This window comes from Salvelinus sp. IW2-2015, linkage group LG28, assembly GCF_002910315.2.
Source record: "Salvelinus sp. IW2-2015 linkage group LG28, ASM291031v2, whole genome shotgun sequence".
Classification (NCBI taxonomy): Eukaryota; Metazoa; Chordata; class Actinopteri; order Salmoniformes; family Salmonidae; genus Salvelinus; species Salvelinus sp. IW2-2015.
In genome coordinates, this window is record NC_036868.1 from 24,297,110 (window position 1) to 24,313,807 (window position 16,698).

Sequence of the window (16,698 nt, forward strand, 5' to 3'; positions counted from 1 at the left end):
GTTACAGAAACTGACCTGSATGTTGATTCAGTGGACCAGGAATGATACCTAGAAGTCACATGGTTAACACAGGTATCATAGGAGCATTGACTGGTGAGTGGATCAACAACTGGGCTGAAAGAGAACTCTGCAAAATTGACAACCTACCAACACTCCACCTTCCTGTAGAAGCTACACCTGGAACTGTTATCTTGCAGGCTGCCAAGGAGGGTCCTGCGTTTGGTCACAATGACAGAACAGAAGCACTACTCAAGATTGAAAACCATCATGCTGTCCCTTTCACCTCAGTACCCAACAATGCTGTCGTCCCAGGATCAGATTCAAACCCAGAGGATGACACAGTACGGAACTGAGAGGAGGACCGATCAGCCTCAKTCATGCCATCTGTGGCACATATCCTGTCTGACTGTGTGCCCATTGGGTTTGAAACGTTCGACAATATCCAGCTCTCTCCCCTTGACACCAATAACCTGGAGCGCAGCCCTCTCCACAGCAGTTTGCCCAGTGAAGCGTTTYAAACTGAGTTCCAACTTCACTGTGCTGGTGGCACTATGCCATCAGGAGAGCGTTAACAAGGACACATCAGAGGAAGTAGAGGACCAACGCCAAGAGAAAGCTGAGGAGGGCTTTTTCAACTGTGGAAAAACCAGGTTAAATGAAGTCCCTGTCCCCGACTTTATCTCAMCCCAAATCTCCACTCCATCAGTGAGTCCAGAAAAGCCTGGCCAGACTTCTACTCTTCTCTAAGGAACTTCCAAGTTTGATTCCCCCCCTCAGAAAAAAAAACCCACTTTCACCTCTGACAACAACATCCATCCAGTCTCTGAAACCCATGACTTCCCAGAGTTTGAAATGAAGGAGAGGTTCGACATGGTCATGGAATAGCTCTGCTTGTGTTTCGAGATCAGTGACGGGCCAAGTGAGAATTCATCYGAAGAAGCAACATCTGCACTGTGGAGCTTTAGGGATCCTGGAGCTGAGGACAACCCTGCTTTAAATAACCTGAGTGTTTCTATGGAATTTATTACGGCTGCTGTATGACAAACTCATTTCCCCCTGGGGATTAATAAAGTATTATCTCATCTCATCTGTCATCTTCTAGACAGAGCAGTAGTGACCCGTCCAAGCAGCCAGGATGCAAGCACATCACTGGGTGATGACGACCACAGACTGAAAATATATCAAGCTGAACCAGAAACTACATGTACCGCTGGGGGCCTTGACTGTGAGCAGGAGGTGTCTCTTGAATGCTGCCATCACGGCGCAGAAGGAGAGAAGKTCATGTACTCTTCAGTCAAGCACAAAGGTTGGTGTGATTTGTAATTGAGCAAAAGGCCTTGGTCTGATACTTCACTCATTAGTTAACTGTCTTGCATGAAGACGTCTCAGAAAACAAGCTAATTGATGTAACCCTAACAAGAACGATCACTGAGTAGTTAGGATTGTACTTTTTAATTTTTTTTGCATCAATCAGACACAAATATGTTTTTTTATTTGTCACATCTTGTGTCAATTTGTAGACAATCAATACATGTTCCAAAATTACTTACAGCTATGGCATTACAACACTATCATAGAAATATATTTTGTGGGGACAGTGATAGTCYATCTCAGGAATTAGCAACTGACGCCATGCGGCCCCCCTTTTGAAGGCCCTCGGATCAATCCCCCCTCCCAATTAGTATTATTATTTTTCAGAACTCAGTCAGGGTATCAACTTACTGTTGGTAGTTAGAATAGTAGAATAYACAAGGTGCAATTTTGAAATTTGGTTGTGCATCAGCAGTTTTTCTCTTGTTATGTCAGTCACTCAATTATCCCATGTCAGCTATATATTTTTTTCATTGTTAAGTTAGTCTAGCGGCCAGCTATCTAAACTTGGTAATCATGGTCGAATTACCGATCGGGGGGCCCCCATTGATTTTGTTAGTCAGTGTATTCACAGATGCCAAAGGATGCCAGGCTTCCCTGAAACATTTACCAAGAAAAAAAGTAAAAAACATAAAATAATTTATCTTTCATCTCTCTGCGTTTCATCATTTTCCTTCAATTCGCAAGAAGCTGAATGTATCGAACTAGAGAAAGCATCCGAGTGAGGGAAAAAGCGCCCCTCCTTCTACGTATGTGTAGCCCATCTATCTGATGCTGTCTGGTCAAAAAGAATATCATGTTGTTGCCGCCTGTAGCATTGAATGCAAGGGAAGCCAGTGAGCATTTGGCCTCCCTTAATAAAAAATCWATAATAATAATAGCCAATCAGCGTTGAGCTAAACTGAGTGAGCTCAATTGTGGATGGTCCTGGAGCACCAAAAAACAATGTCAAGGGAAAGTGATTTGGTGATGTTGAAATGTTGAATTTGAAATGGTGTTGAAATAGTGGAGGCAGCTCCTGTTATCTTTCGACTTGCGGTAACTCTCCKTGGTTCTAAATCAATGGTTGTTTAGTTGTCAAAAAATGTCATTAACTTGCTTGACCATGCTGTATGCAGGTCATGTAACTGTTTGTTACATGCAATATGATTTGTGGACTTCACCGGACAGATGTTGCTCTCTGSTTTTGTGATGAAACAAAGGTGTGTTTGAATTTATTCTGCCACTGTGTCTTGTTATTGTCTCGGCCATTAGGCATATATATCACATTGTCAAGGCAGATGAACTAACAGGTTATAGAGCAAACAACGTAATTATCACAACACATAGGTTGTAAAATGCCTTTTTTTATTTGTTGGCTTCCCCAGTGATTTTACCCACACACCGCTAATGTTAGTCAGTCTCACTCAGATATTTTGTTAAAACCTACAAACATTTCTCTACACCCTATGGAAAAATAAGTAGAATTGCATGAAATGAATTATGAAATTGCTAAATCTTCTCTCCACCCCATGGCAACATGTATAGAATTGCAGCAAAGTTGCTTTAAAGCTGCAAAATGTAACTTTGTTGGCATTCCGACCAAATTCCCATTGAATTTCTATGGCTCCCTTTCTTAAGTTTTGTTTTTGCGTCTTTTACTTTCGGTTTTGTACACAAGCTTCAAACAGCTGAAAATACAATATTTTTGCTTATGGAAAATATATTTCACAGCGGTTTAGATAGTACAATGATTCTCTACATTATACTATACATGGTTGTTTTGTCACTTAAACTGAAATCAGGCGAACTACTAGAATTTTAGCAACCAGGAAATTGCAAAGCGATTTCTGCGTAGTGCTTCATTTGGGTACGCAGACCCACGAGCAACTGCGGCCCCTCATGATAAATTMAAATTGTTTTTGTGGCCCCCACCCTATCAAAGTTACCCATCCCTGGTCTATCTTATCTTAACATGAACGCCTTAACATGATGGTTTTGTTATTGGATTGGCAATGTTTGTGTCTACCCCAGGGAGCAGGCAAGAGATGCTATATGTGGTTTCCTGCCTTCATGTTTCTCCCATGTCTGGACCAGTTAAACCAAAGTAAATAACACACACACACACACACACATACACACACACACACACTATAGAAATGAGAGTTAATAGCAAGCCACTCTCAGGGAGTCTTTTGTAAAAAAAATATATATATATTTGTTGAAGGAGTTTCAGTCATTGTTACTGAGGACTTTTACATTTACATTTACATTTAAGTCATTTAGCAGACGCTCTTATCCAGAGCGACTTACAACCTCTTGGAACATCAGGCTATCAACAGCAGCTCTCTAACATATCTGGCCCAGTAGTTGGAGTTAGACCTAGATATTGTACACGGCAGGGTGTACAGGTAGCCTGTTCATACACATATAAGTACAGTACAGTATACGATTTGTATCCTTATCTTGCCTTCAGAAATTTGCCTACAGAAATTTGCATCCTGTAGCTCTAACTCCAAAAAGTTTTGGGACACTGTAAAGTCCATGGAGAACAAGAGCACCTCCTCCCACCTGCCCACTGCACTGAGACTAGGCAACACGGTCACCACCGATAAATCCATGATATTCGAAAATTCCAATAAGCATTTCTCTACGACTGGCCATGCTTTCCTCCTGGCTACCCCAACCCCGGCCAACAGCTCCGCACACCCCGCAGCTACTGGCCCGAGCCTCCCCAGCTTCTCCTTCACCCAAATCCAGATCGCAAATGTTCTGAAAGAGCTACAAAACCTGGACCCGTACAAATCAGCTGGGCTAGACAATCTGGACCCTCTCTTTCWAAAATTATCCGTCGCCATTGTTGCAACCCCTATTACCAGTCTGTTCAACCTCTCTTTCRTATCGTCCGAGATCCCTAAAGATTGGAAAGCTATAGGTCTATAACAGTTTGGGTCTAGAGTGCCACCCCCTCTTCAAAGGGGGTGACACTCTAGATCCAAACTGTTATAGACCTATATCCATCCTGCCCTGCCTTTCTAAAGTCTTTGAAAGCCAAGTTAATAAACAGATCACTGACCATTTCGAATTCCACCGTACCTTCTCCGCTGTGCAATCCGGTTTCMGAGCTGGTCATGGGTGCACCTCAGCCACACTCAAGGTACTAAACGATATCATAACCGCCATCGATAAAAGACAGTACTGTGCAGCCGTCTTCATCGACCTGGCCAAGGCTTTCGACTCTGTCAATCACCATATTCTTATCGGCAGACTCAATAGCCTTGGTTTCTCAAATGACTGCCTCGCCTGGTTCACCAACTACTTCGCAGACAGAGTTCAGTGTGTCAAATCGGAGGGCCTGTTGTCCGGACCTCTGGCAGTCTCTATGGGGGTACCACAGGGTTGAATTCTCGGGCCTACTCTTTTCTCTGTATATGTCAACGATGTCGCTCTTGCTGCGGGTGATTCCCTGATCCACCTCTACGCAGACGACACCATTCTGTATACATCTGGCCCTTCTAGTAGAAAGAGGAGGAAGGGAAGCGCTACTAAGGTACACAATAGTACATTTTGGTAGATAGAAGGTGCTCTTTGGTAAAAGGGGTACATTGGTCATCAAAAAGTTTTTTTTAAAACTTTGTTTCTATTGAACATGCCATACTAATAAAGGCATTTTAGTTAATTACATCTGGCCCTTTGGACACTGAGTTAACTAACCTCCAAGCGAGCTTCAATGCTATACAACACTCCTTCCGTGGCCTCCAACTGCTATTAAACGCTCGCAAAACCAAATGCATGCTTTTCAACCGTTCGCTGCCCGCACCCGCCTGCCTGACGAGCATCACTACTCTGGACGGTTCTGACCTAGAATACGTGGACAACTACACCTAGGTGTCTGGCTAGACTGTACACTCTCCTTCCAGACTCATATCAAACATCTCCAATCCAAAATCAAATCTAGAATCAGCTTTCTATTTCACAACAAAGCCTTCTTCACTCACGCCGCCAAACTTACCCTAGTAAAACTGACTATCCTACCGATCCTCGACTTCGGCGATGTCATCTACACAGTGCCATCCGTCTATCACAGTGCCATCCGTTTTGTTACCAAAGCGCCTTATACCACCCACCACTGCGACCTGTATGCTCTAGTCGGCTGGCCCTTGCTACATATTCGTCGCCAGACCCACTGGCTCCAGGTCATCTATAAGTCTATGCTAGGTAAAGCTCCGCCTTATCTCAGCTCACTGGTCACGATAACAACACCCACCCGTAGCACGCGCTCCAGCAGGTATATCTCACTGGTCCTCCCCAAAGCCAACACCTTCTTTGGCCGCCTTTCCTTCCAGTTATCTGCTGCCAGTGACTGGAACGAATTGCAAAAATTGCTGAGGCTGGAGACTTACATTTCCCTCACTAACTTTAAACATTATCTATCTGAGCAGCTAACCGATCGCTGCAGCTGTGCATAGTCCATCTGTAAATAGCCGACCCAATCTACCTCCCTCATCCCCATATTGTTTTTATTTACTTTGCTGCTCTTTTGCACCCCAGTATCACTACTTACACACCATCATCTGCTCATCATCATCTGCTCATCTATCACTCCATTGTTAATCTGCTAAATTGTAATTACTTTGCTACTATGGCCTATTTATTGCCTTACCTCCTCATGCCATTTGCACACACTGTATATAGACTTTCTTTTTTTTCTATTGTGTTATTGACTGTACGCTTGTTTATTCCATGTGTAACTCTGTGTTGTTGTTTCTGTCGCACTGCTTTGCTTTATCTTGGCCAGGTCGCAGTTGTAAATGAGAACTTGTTCTCAACTAGCTTACCTGGTTAAATAAAGGTGAAAAAAAAAATAATAATAATAATAATAATAATTCAGGACAACCTGAGCAGCAGCAGTCCAAGAGGTTAGAGCCTCTAAAAATGGACACACATCTCATCAGGGTTGGACTCTCCTAGAAGTCTAAGACTAAACCACTTCACCACTGCTCCAAGTGAGCACTTGATGACATGTATTTATGGTGGATATGATGCCTCATTAAATTGTATTTAATCTTCAGTTATACAGTTACCCAGGTCTCTTTTACAAGTGAGCCCTCAACACATGAAATACCATCTGGTTTATGGTATAGTATTTCTGGGTTTAACTACAACGCCATGCTATTTATTGAAAGTATAATATAGTATTTATTGCTTTATTTCAAATGAGCACTTCATATAATGTATTCATGTAGTATTTTATGAATAGTGTATGTTACCGTTTGCTATTTATTTCAATTCTCAKAGTATTAATTGATGGAAGTTATGTATTTTAAAATTCATTTCACATTTGAATTTTAGCAGACGCTCTTATCCAGAGTGCCTTACAGTAGTGAGTACATACATTTTCATACTGGTCCCCGTGGGAATCAAACCCACAACCCTGGTGTTGCAAACACCATGCTTTACCAACTGAGCCACACAGGTTATTGAATGGTTGTGCTACATTATTGTGTGAGGCTTGGAGTTACGTTTTGAAAATACATGTTCACCAGAGGATATTTATGTACATTTCAAATAGAGAGAGTACTTAATACCCATGCAATTTAGGTACTTGATATATCCCTAGGTTAAGCTCTTCTCTCTTACATATTTATGGTTATCACATACTGACAAAATGTCTCATTCTGTTAACACTACCCGAGAACACGCAAATCATTTTTAAACAAGCCAATCTCGAATCGAATTKAATTTGTCTGTTTTCGGATAATGCGCCACAGACTCCACTATAATCAAGATTTTGTGGATTTTCCAGTGTTAGTCTGGGATAGGCCACACAGGTGATGAGGCTGGCAATGAAAGATGTCTGTGGGGAAATGTAATGGTGGTAACAGTAATAGTCAAGTACGCCTCAGGGGCTGGCAGTCGTTCCTTCCAGGCGCCACCGTCTGCCCGCCGYTCCTGAAAAACCAAGACAGACTGTGCATGACGTTGCAAAATGAGGTTGGTATGGATTTAGCAACAAAAGTTCAAATATTTAATMATGTTCAATCAGAAACATACCAAACCGTCAGGGAACAGAAGACCCTATGGTCATTTTAAATCAAATTACTCCCCGATATGTATCTATCGGTGTAGCTATAAATTACATGGGCATCGGTGAGATGTTGTTGGTTGATTACTTTGTCACCTTTAAGGTACTGTAGCTGGAGAGATATCTGGTTGCGTAATTTGTTCAGCATCCGTGTAAAGTAATCTCCATGGTGATATAAGTATACTCTTTCACCAGACTCTCGCTCTCTCTCTAACTCTCTCTGAAACATCTGAAACATCTAATGACAGCTTTTCATATTCCTCCAAAGCACAAATACAAGAAAAGTAGAATTCATCTGACAAGCTATTCCACTTCCATACAGAGACTCTGTGGGTTATGTAACTTGTGWTATACAGGGGTGGCAGGTAGMCTAGTGGTTAGAGTGTCGGGCCAGTAACCGAAAGGTTGCTGGATTGAATCCCTGAGCTGACAAGGTAAAAATCTGTCATTCTTCCCCTGAACAAGGCAGTTAACCCACTTTTCCCTGGTAGGCTGTCATTGTAAGTAAGAATTTGTTCTGAACTGACTTACCTAGTTATATAAAGGTTACATACAGGCCTAAAACTGTCTGTTTCTGGTCAGTACTCTGCCGGGTTTTCTGATTACATGAATGGTCAGGTTTGTGCTTAGTTAAAGCCGCTGAGTCTGGTGCCTCTGACTGTGACATGAAAGAGATATTACGACTCTGGATGTGAGTGAGAAACACTTCAAAGACTCACACAGAGCCAGAATGTATCTCTGTCTTTTGAAGTTCTTCGAAAATTACTCCTCTGAATCCTGAGAAGATGCTCCCCCATGTAATTAATTTACTGCAATGATGAGCTCCAACAGTTATGTAACCCAGGATCCAGGATCTTAATGCTGACAATGGAACTTGGCAGGCGGTATTATGTTCTTTCGGGCCAAAAATGTAAGGATTAGACACACTTAGATTTGTTTGTTTTAATTAAAATGGATATCTGGCATTCAAGGCACCAGTAGACTCGAAACTGCAACATGCAGATAGAGACTTTGCATATGCCGTATAACAGTCGAGAAGTTCTTTCCTTTTTTTCCCCTCAACTGATAATGTAGTGGTAATCGCCGACAAGTCGTTAAAACGAAGACGTCATTAAAACGAAGACGTCATCTTACATGTTCCCTATTTTCATAGTTATGAATTTCAAGGGAAAGCAGCCTTTACATAGATTTAATTTTACACTTGAAAAGGATCTATTTACCCTTCATATCCGGCCCCCTTGCAGATAGATGTCAACYGTATCATAAAAATAGGACCGCATGTCTTTAACGAGTATAGAAAGGCCTAGCGAGGACTGATAGATCTCAGATTGTTTCTTCAATGGAAGAAGAAGAACGATTGCATCATCCKCTTCATCTCTTCTTTCAACCAGCAAAACAACTACAGCATCTAATGCGCACAAATCCAAACCATCAGGTATCTGTCATCATTAAATGRCCGTTGACATGGTTGACAGAGTTTGCAATAGTTGATGCATCTCATATGTCATGTATAACAAAAAAAATGTAACTGTACCTTAGTGGGGTTAACAGTGAGTTTCAGAACATGATTCATATTATTTAGTTTAAGTAACAAAACAGCAACTGTATAGACTAGTACGTTATCATGTCGTTTCTGACCATAAGAATACGAGAATTTGTGCCAAACTCTGATCTATTTGTGATGGAGCGGAATCATAGAATTCATTGGAATTCTGAATCACATAACATATGAAACATAACAATATACTGTATGATCATTGATCACATAATATAGATGAAACAAAACAGTAACAGCATTGAATTGTTATTGAAGTTTCTAGCCAATGAGAATCACAGTGTACAGTAGTTCATGTGGAATAGCTGTACAGTACGGTGGTGTTAATAGGCCTAGCCTTTAGCCCAATAACAATTTGTGTTCCACAGTCACTGAATCAGATCATCGACTCTACCGAAAAATACATATTGGTTTTACCTCAGCGCACAAGTTGATTCTCAGGGCAATTTAGCCATGCAACAGAAGAACAAACCTGAATGAATGACTGAATGATACTGCATCTCATCCAGCTGCGTAATGTTGGCTGTAGAGAGTAACCTAAGTACGGAACAATAATAACCCCCATCATAATACTGTATGATATTATGATATTCAGCATTAYGTGCTCTTTAAAAAGCACCAGGTTGGTAAGAGGATTTGAACAGAGCATTATACAGTATGATAGTATTATTTTGCATTCAGAGTTGGCTTTGATTCCAAAAGCCCTGATTAGTATGTGGGAAGGACGTTATTCACACAAAAAACAAAAAAATCAGCACTATCCATAAGCACTCATATTAGCATATACAATTAAATAGGTTTTTGTGTTCAGGGCAGATTCTAACCTCAATTCTACATTCTAAATTCTAATTCTGTATGGATTGTACAATGTGTTCAATAAGCCACAGCTGCCAGCCAAATAGCTGACTACTAACCCTTATGTGACCGGCAACTTAATTGACTTCAACAAATTGGGGTGCATCAGATGCCACCAAATTCGATTTTGTATAGGGCAAAACATATCCAGGGGGGCATTCCCCCAAGTGCCCCTACACCCCCCTAGCTGGTAACTTTTGTCATTACACTGGCTACTTCCAATTTGCGGGAACAAACTGATTGTAATTTCAGTGAGGCAAGAGGCCAGATGAGGTGCATTCAGTCTGAATTAGGGATGTTACCGATTAACCGTTAATGGTTACCCGCTGGAAATACATTTGACCGGTGATGCTTRTCGGTCTATAGGTTAATTTGCATAATGTTGTGAATTAAATTGGTGCTGGTGTGTTTTTTTTCATTTGTCGTCATGTATCTCATTTATCACACATGCACAGCGTACAGAGCYTMGTTTCCAGCGGAAATATCACCTGTCAGACAACAACACAGCTGGATGCTGCTGGAGTGAAACATGTGCACAGTCATTGAGSAACAATTCTAAAAGAAATCGCGTGTTTAAAAACCTGGTTTTGATGGCCACGATTAAAAAGAGAGGAGGATCCCAGCTTTCTATTGCCTACGCATTYTCCCTTCCAGTGCATAGGCAAGGTAGGCAGGCTATCAACGCCTCCCCACCACTATGCAATATGAGCTGGAGGCTCTACGCCTATGTATTTTGAAAACATATACTTAATCGTTGGAAACCTGAAGGTGTACCTTCATATTATGAGGCATGACTTACCTTGCTTCAAAGTAGCCTAGCCAAAATCCCACCATAGAAACGTGGAGGCAATTAWTTCCTCCTTTTATAATTGAAACCACTTTCCAGTTCTATTGGTTTTCATATCAACTTTCTTTCATTGTTGAGAATAAAAGGAATCACTCGCATCAGGTGCGTTGTTTAGAATGGCGTTTTCCTATGGATTACATTTTGGCAAATGTTTGAAAATGACGTTTTACATCGGCTGCTTCATTACAGGAGCTGCATGTTCACTAATATAGCCTTTTGGCTGTGAGATGATAGGCTTGCTATTGTTGCATGTTTCAATTCAACTCTTGATGAAAAMTGTAATTTCCTTGTATGTAAGTATGTATAGTATATTCTGTTGGTCGTGTAATTGTACTGTTTGGAACAAATGTAACTGTTTGTTAACCGGTTAATGAGGGTCAGTTAGTCAGCAGGTAAATTGACCGAAATGTGCATCCCTAGTCTGAATCAAGGGAAGGAGCGTGGGTTTGGTAATTTAGCACTGGCCTAGGTGATAGGTGCGAAATCACCTATTAAGCCACTGTAATTGTTTAGTACAGATGGTTGTATTATTTTGTATGCCACCCACCCACACATTGTGCATCATTATAATTTATACATTTTGTAATCAAGCTGTGCTGAATGATTCATATCTGCAATGGAAGATGGATTTCAGATCAACATGCTAAGTATCTKATATACTGTAAGCGTTACCTGTTAAAATCATTCAAAGATGTGACCTCATGTAGCTAAGACGTCCATGTTACATCCATAAAACATTATGTTTTAATGTGTATGACCAATAGTTAGTATTTAGTATGGGACACACAACTCTCCACGCAAGTAAACATTCACGTGTTATTACTGGTGATACATCATAGCCGACCGCTACAAACTTTATTTAGTCATACATTCTGCCTGGAGTAAAAAAAGAACTTGAGAAGCAGGAATGGAGCACTAATCTGCAGATGACTAGTGGTAGAGGGAAATTACATTAGTAGCCCCTGCTCTTTCCATGACTGTCACGCCCTGGCCACAGAGAGGCTTTTATCCTCTATTTTGGTTAGGCCAGGGTGTAACTAGGGTGGGCATTCTAGTTTCTTTATTTCTATGTTTTGTATTTCTATGTTTTGGGTATGGTTTTGGGTATGGTATGGTTTTGGGTATGGTTCTCAATCAGGGACAGCTGTCTATCGTTGTCTCTGATTGGGAATCATACTTAGGCAGCCTTTTTTCCTTTGGTGTTTGTGGGTAGTTGACTTTGTCAGTGGCACTATAGCCCTAGTAAGCTTCACGGTCGTTTCTTTGTTTCTTGTTTTGTTGGCGACATTCTAATAACAGAAAATGTACGCTCACCACGCTGCACCTTGGTCCGGTCATTTCCACCTAGACGACAGTCGTGACAATGACAGATTGACCAGGTGAATCCAGGTGAAAGCTACAGTATGATCCCTCACCTGTTAAATCCACTTCAATCAGTGTAGGGGAGGGGGAGGGGAAGGTTAAATGAAGGGGAGGAGACAGGTTAAAGAAGGTTTTTTAAGCCTTGAGACAATTGAGACATGAATTGTGTACGTGTGCCATTCAGAGAGTGAATGGGCAAGACAAAAGATTGAAGTACCTTTGAACGGGGTATGTTAGTAGGTGCCAGGCGCACCGGTTTGAGTGTGTCAAGAACTGCAATGCTGCTCGGTTTTTCACGCTCAACAGTTTCCTGTGTGTATCAAGAATGACCCACCGCCCAAAGGACATCCAGCCAACTTGACACAACTGTGGGAAGCATTAGAGTCAACATGGGCCAGCATTCCTGTGGAACAYTTTCGGCAYCTTGAGTCCATGCCCCGAAGAATTGAGTCTGTTCTGAGGGCAATAGRGGGTGMAACTCAATATTAGGAAGGTGTTCCTAATGTTTTGTCCACTCWGTGTAGCTAGGTGAGTTTAATTTGTCATCTATTTCAACAGCAAATGACAGAGAGAGAGCAAACTATATTAATGAGCTGGCTACATTATGTGTCACCGCAGGGGATTATGTCTGGATTCACACTGGGCCAAGACTGCAGGGCTGTAGGCTACAGATAGCTACACTATCAGCTAGAATAATATAGTCAAGACGGTTAGTTGAGTAACAATGTGTCTAGCCAGAAGCACTATGCCATATGAGGATATATCATGCAAAGTAGCCTGCATAATGAAAAAAGATGCCAGCCAGTGTGGGGGCTATGCCCCCCGGAAAATGTTTTCCCTACAAAATCGATGCACCCCAATTTGATAAACTCAATTAAGTAGCCTGCCACATTAGGGTTAGGCCCTAGTAGTTAGCTATTTGGCTGGCAGATTACAGTTACGGAACACACTGAATAATATTGGACAAAATCCCATGAAGTCCTTCAAAATAAAATACCTTAATTAAACTGGATGAATAATTTTTAGGTTAAAGGGTTGCTGTGAGATTCTACTTACCCAGAGAGATGAACGCGTGGATCGCATTTTTATGGCTCTGGAACCAGTATGAAGGAAGTTTGAGGTAGTTTCGCGAGCCAATGTTAACTAGCGTTAGCGCAATGACTGGAAGTCCACAGGTACAGTAGCATACGCTAGCATACCTGTAGACTTCCAGTCACAATTGCCAGAATCTTGCAATATCCCTTTAATATTGCCTTATATTATTTCATTCTCTTTGGTGCTTCCTCATGGCTACATTTTGTCCATTGTTATTTTGCAAATGAGAGAGATACACCTTGAGATTACACAAGATTGAAATCAAGCCATTTTTCAATCTCCAAGCATTATCAAGGCATTCAGGCTGTTTTAGTGGTGACAGTTATCTGACATTCTGGGCATTTTGATTGTGTTAGGGGAACTCATCTCTGAGTTCATGGCTGTTCTACGGTAGAAATCTAGTAAATGTTATAGTGTAAATGTTAGTTTTTAATTATTGAGCCATATCAATATGATCATTTGATTTGCAAATCATATCATCTCTATTTCATACTGTATGTTTGATAGGGATCTCTGAGCAGATATAATGGCTAGGATGAAACAAACTAGACTTTATTAGCTATATTCATTTAATTGCTGCTTAATAGGACAGAGGAAGGTTGCTGTCAGTGAGTTTGTGTATAGTATATTGATCTAAGACTCTAGATACTAATTCACATTCCACACAAACCCCTGATACCACCATTCATCTTCAGGGTGCCACTCAGCCTGCTGTCGGGGTGATGCTGCTCATTGGTGCTGCTCATTGGGGATTTCATCATTTTGTTTTAGCCTGTTAGACTGCATTGTATTGTCTTGAAAGTAAACAAATAGACACCATTTGAAGGGTTATAAATGGTAACGTCCTTTTGTTTGGATATAAACAAACAAACGTAAACTGTTGTTAGTGTTTGTTTGTATCACTTAATCACACTTGGTTTTTGATGGCATTGTAATAAACAATGCTAGGACCCATCAAGTCATCCATCCCCTTAATTCTTAGTTGGTGACAGAATTGTGCAGCCGCTTAAGCGATGGAGGGGCCAGGTTTAAAACGCCATACTTTACGTTCCAACTGGCACCCTCCCTATTCCCTATATAGTGCACTACTTTTGACCAGAGCCCTGGTCAAAAGTAATGCACTACTTAGGGAATAGGGTGTCATTTGGGACATGGACTCAGTCTTATATTATCTATCTCAGTGTTTCTCTGCTTTAATTGCCTCAGATAAATCTCTGTCTCTCTGTCTGCTTTTGATTTATATTGAATGCTGCTGTACGTGGTGCAAATGGACCCTCCTTTTTCTGCAGACTGTGGTGAAGCTCAGGGAATACTTTGCAACATTCATTTGGGTATTTCCTTTACTTTGATTGAAGTGGATTTTCTATAGACCTTCCTTGCATATTCAGAAATTCAGTGAAATCAAATATGGTCATTATTATGTATTTGGCTACAGTATTATTATTTTTTAACCATTKAATATTCTCAAATAAGTTATTTGCTTGAGTGGAATAATGCAGCAAATTATTAAAAGATGAACACATGTCTATACCTTGTCTACACACAGTCAGGTCAAAAAGGATTGTCATTCTTGATAATCATGAGCAAAAAAGACTGTATAAATTAAATCATACTAATACTGAGCTATATGTATGGTCCAAAAAATGTTTAACAAGTAATACTTCCACCCCCGAACACACACACAAAAAAATAGGGGTAATACCTAATGGATAGTCGAAGAGGGGCTATGTGTTCTATGGAAAATAATGAACGACGTAAAAAGGTGTGTTCCACGACGTGCTAGCAGAGTGGAAATAACCTTTCACCGAGTTGCATTATTTATTTTCCAGAGAACACAGAGCCCCAAGTTGATTATTATCCCTTTTTATACCATGGCTATAATTTAGAAATGTGTTCATTTGCTGGTAGAAATGTGTTCAACAYCCACTGAAGTAGCTAGCAAGTTTMCTAGATAGCTACAGTAGTTGCCTTGGTAACCAAACAAACATACTTGCTAATTTAGCTAACCAAACCATCAGTCATAGCTTGCTACTATGAAAATGGAATTCAACCGTGCCAATAATGTTTTCAATCGACTTTTGCTTTCTAAAGCAGCTAAAAAATAGAACATATAAGATAAACTACAGCCATTGAATTCTACCGTGCTGATATACCGTGCGTTATAGAGAAATAATGCATGCTCTAGAATGCTGTTGTGGAAATTCTTACCCATGTCGTGGAAATTACCACCAGGGACACTCGAAGTCAATCTTACATGAATCATCCTTTATTATCAGGGTTTTGGAGAGGTTCCAACCAACTGCATGATTTAGCATAATTAATTAATTAATTTCATTCATGTGACGACCAATACTGGTTCATAACATGTGACAGACCAGGCTTCTCTCTAAGCTGAGACCTTGCAACTGAGATATCTTTCGTTCTCCAAACAATGGTCTGGGCGTACTTCCAAATTGCAGCTACTGATAGTGAGGAATCATTCAGTCAGTCACTTGCACGAACGCATTAATAGAAAAACACATGAATAGAACACAGAAATGTGTTATTTGAAAAGCACAAACATTTTAAAAATCCAGCACAATGCCCTTCAAGCCAATCAGAAACAAGTATTCAACAATGCCATGGTATAACCACAGATAGAACAATTAGACGGATATTTCACTGGATGTATAAATCTGGAGCAGCCGGTTGGCATTTCCATTCACAACCAAATATGACAGTGAGAGAAAGTCCACAGGCGGGCAGTGGGAGNTTAAAAGATGAACACATGTCTATACCTTGTCTACACACAGTCAGGTCAAAAAGGATTGTCATTCTTGATAATCATGAGCAAAAAAGACTGTATAAATTAAATCATACTAATACTGAGCTATATGTATGGTCCAAAAAATGTTTAACAAGTAATACTTCCACCCCCGAACACACACACAAAAAAATAGGGGTAATACCTAATGGATAGTCGAAGAGGGGCTATGTGTTCTATGGAAAATAATGAACGACGTAAAAAGGTGTGTTCCACGACGTGCTAGCAGAGTGGAAATAACCTTCCACCGAGTTGCATTATTTATTTTCCAGAGAACACAGAGCCCCAAGTTGATTATTATCCCTTTTTATACCATGGCTATAATTTAGAAATGTGTTCATTTGCTGGTAGAAATGTGTTCAACATCCACTGAAGTAGCTAGCAAGTTTACTAGATAGCTACAGTAGTTGCCTTGGTAACCAAACAAACATACTTGCTAATTTAGCTAACCAAACCATCAGTCATAGCTTGCTACTATGAAAATGGAATTCAACCGTGCCAATAATGTTTTCAATCGACTTTTGCTTTCTAAAGCAGCTACAAAATAGAACATATAAGATAAACTACAGCCATTGAATTCTACCGTGCTGATATACCGTGCGTTATAGAGAAATAATGCATGGTCTAGAATGCTGTTGTGGAAATTCTTACCCATGTCGTGGAAATTACCACCAGGGACACTCGAAGTCAATCTTACATGAATCATCCTCTATTATCAGGGATTTGGAGAGGTTCCAACCAACTGC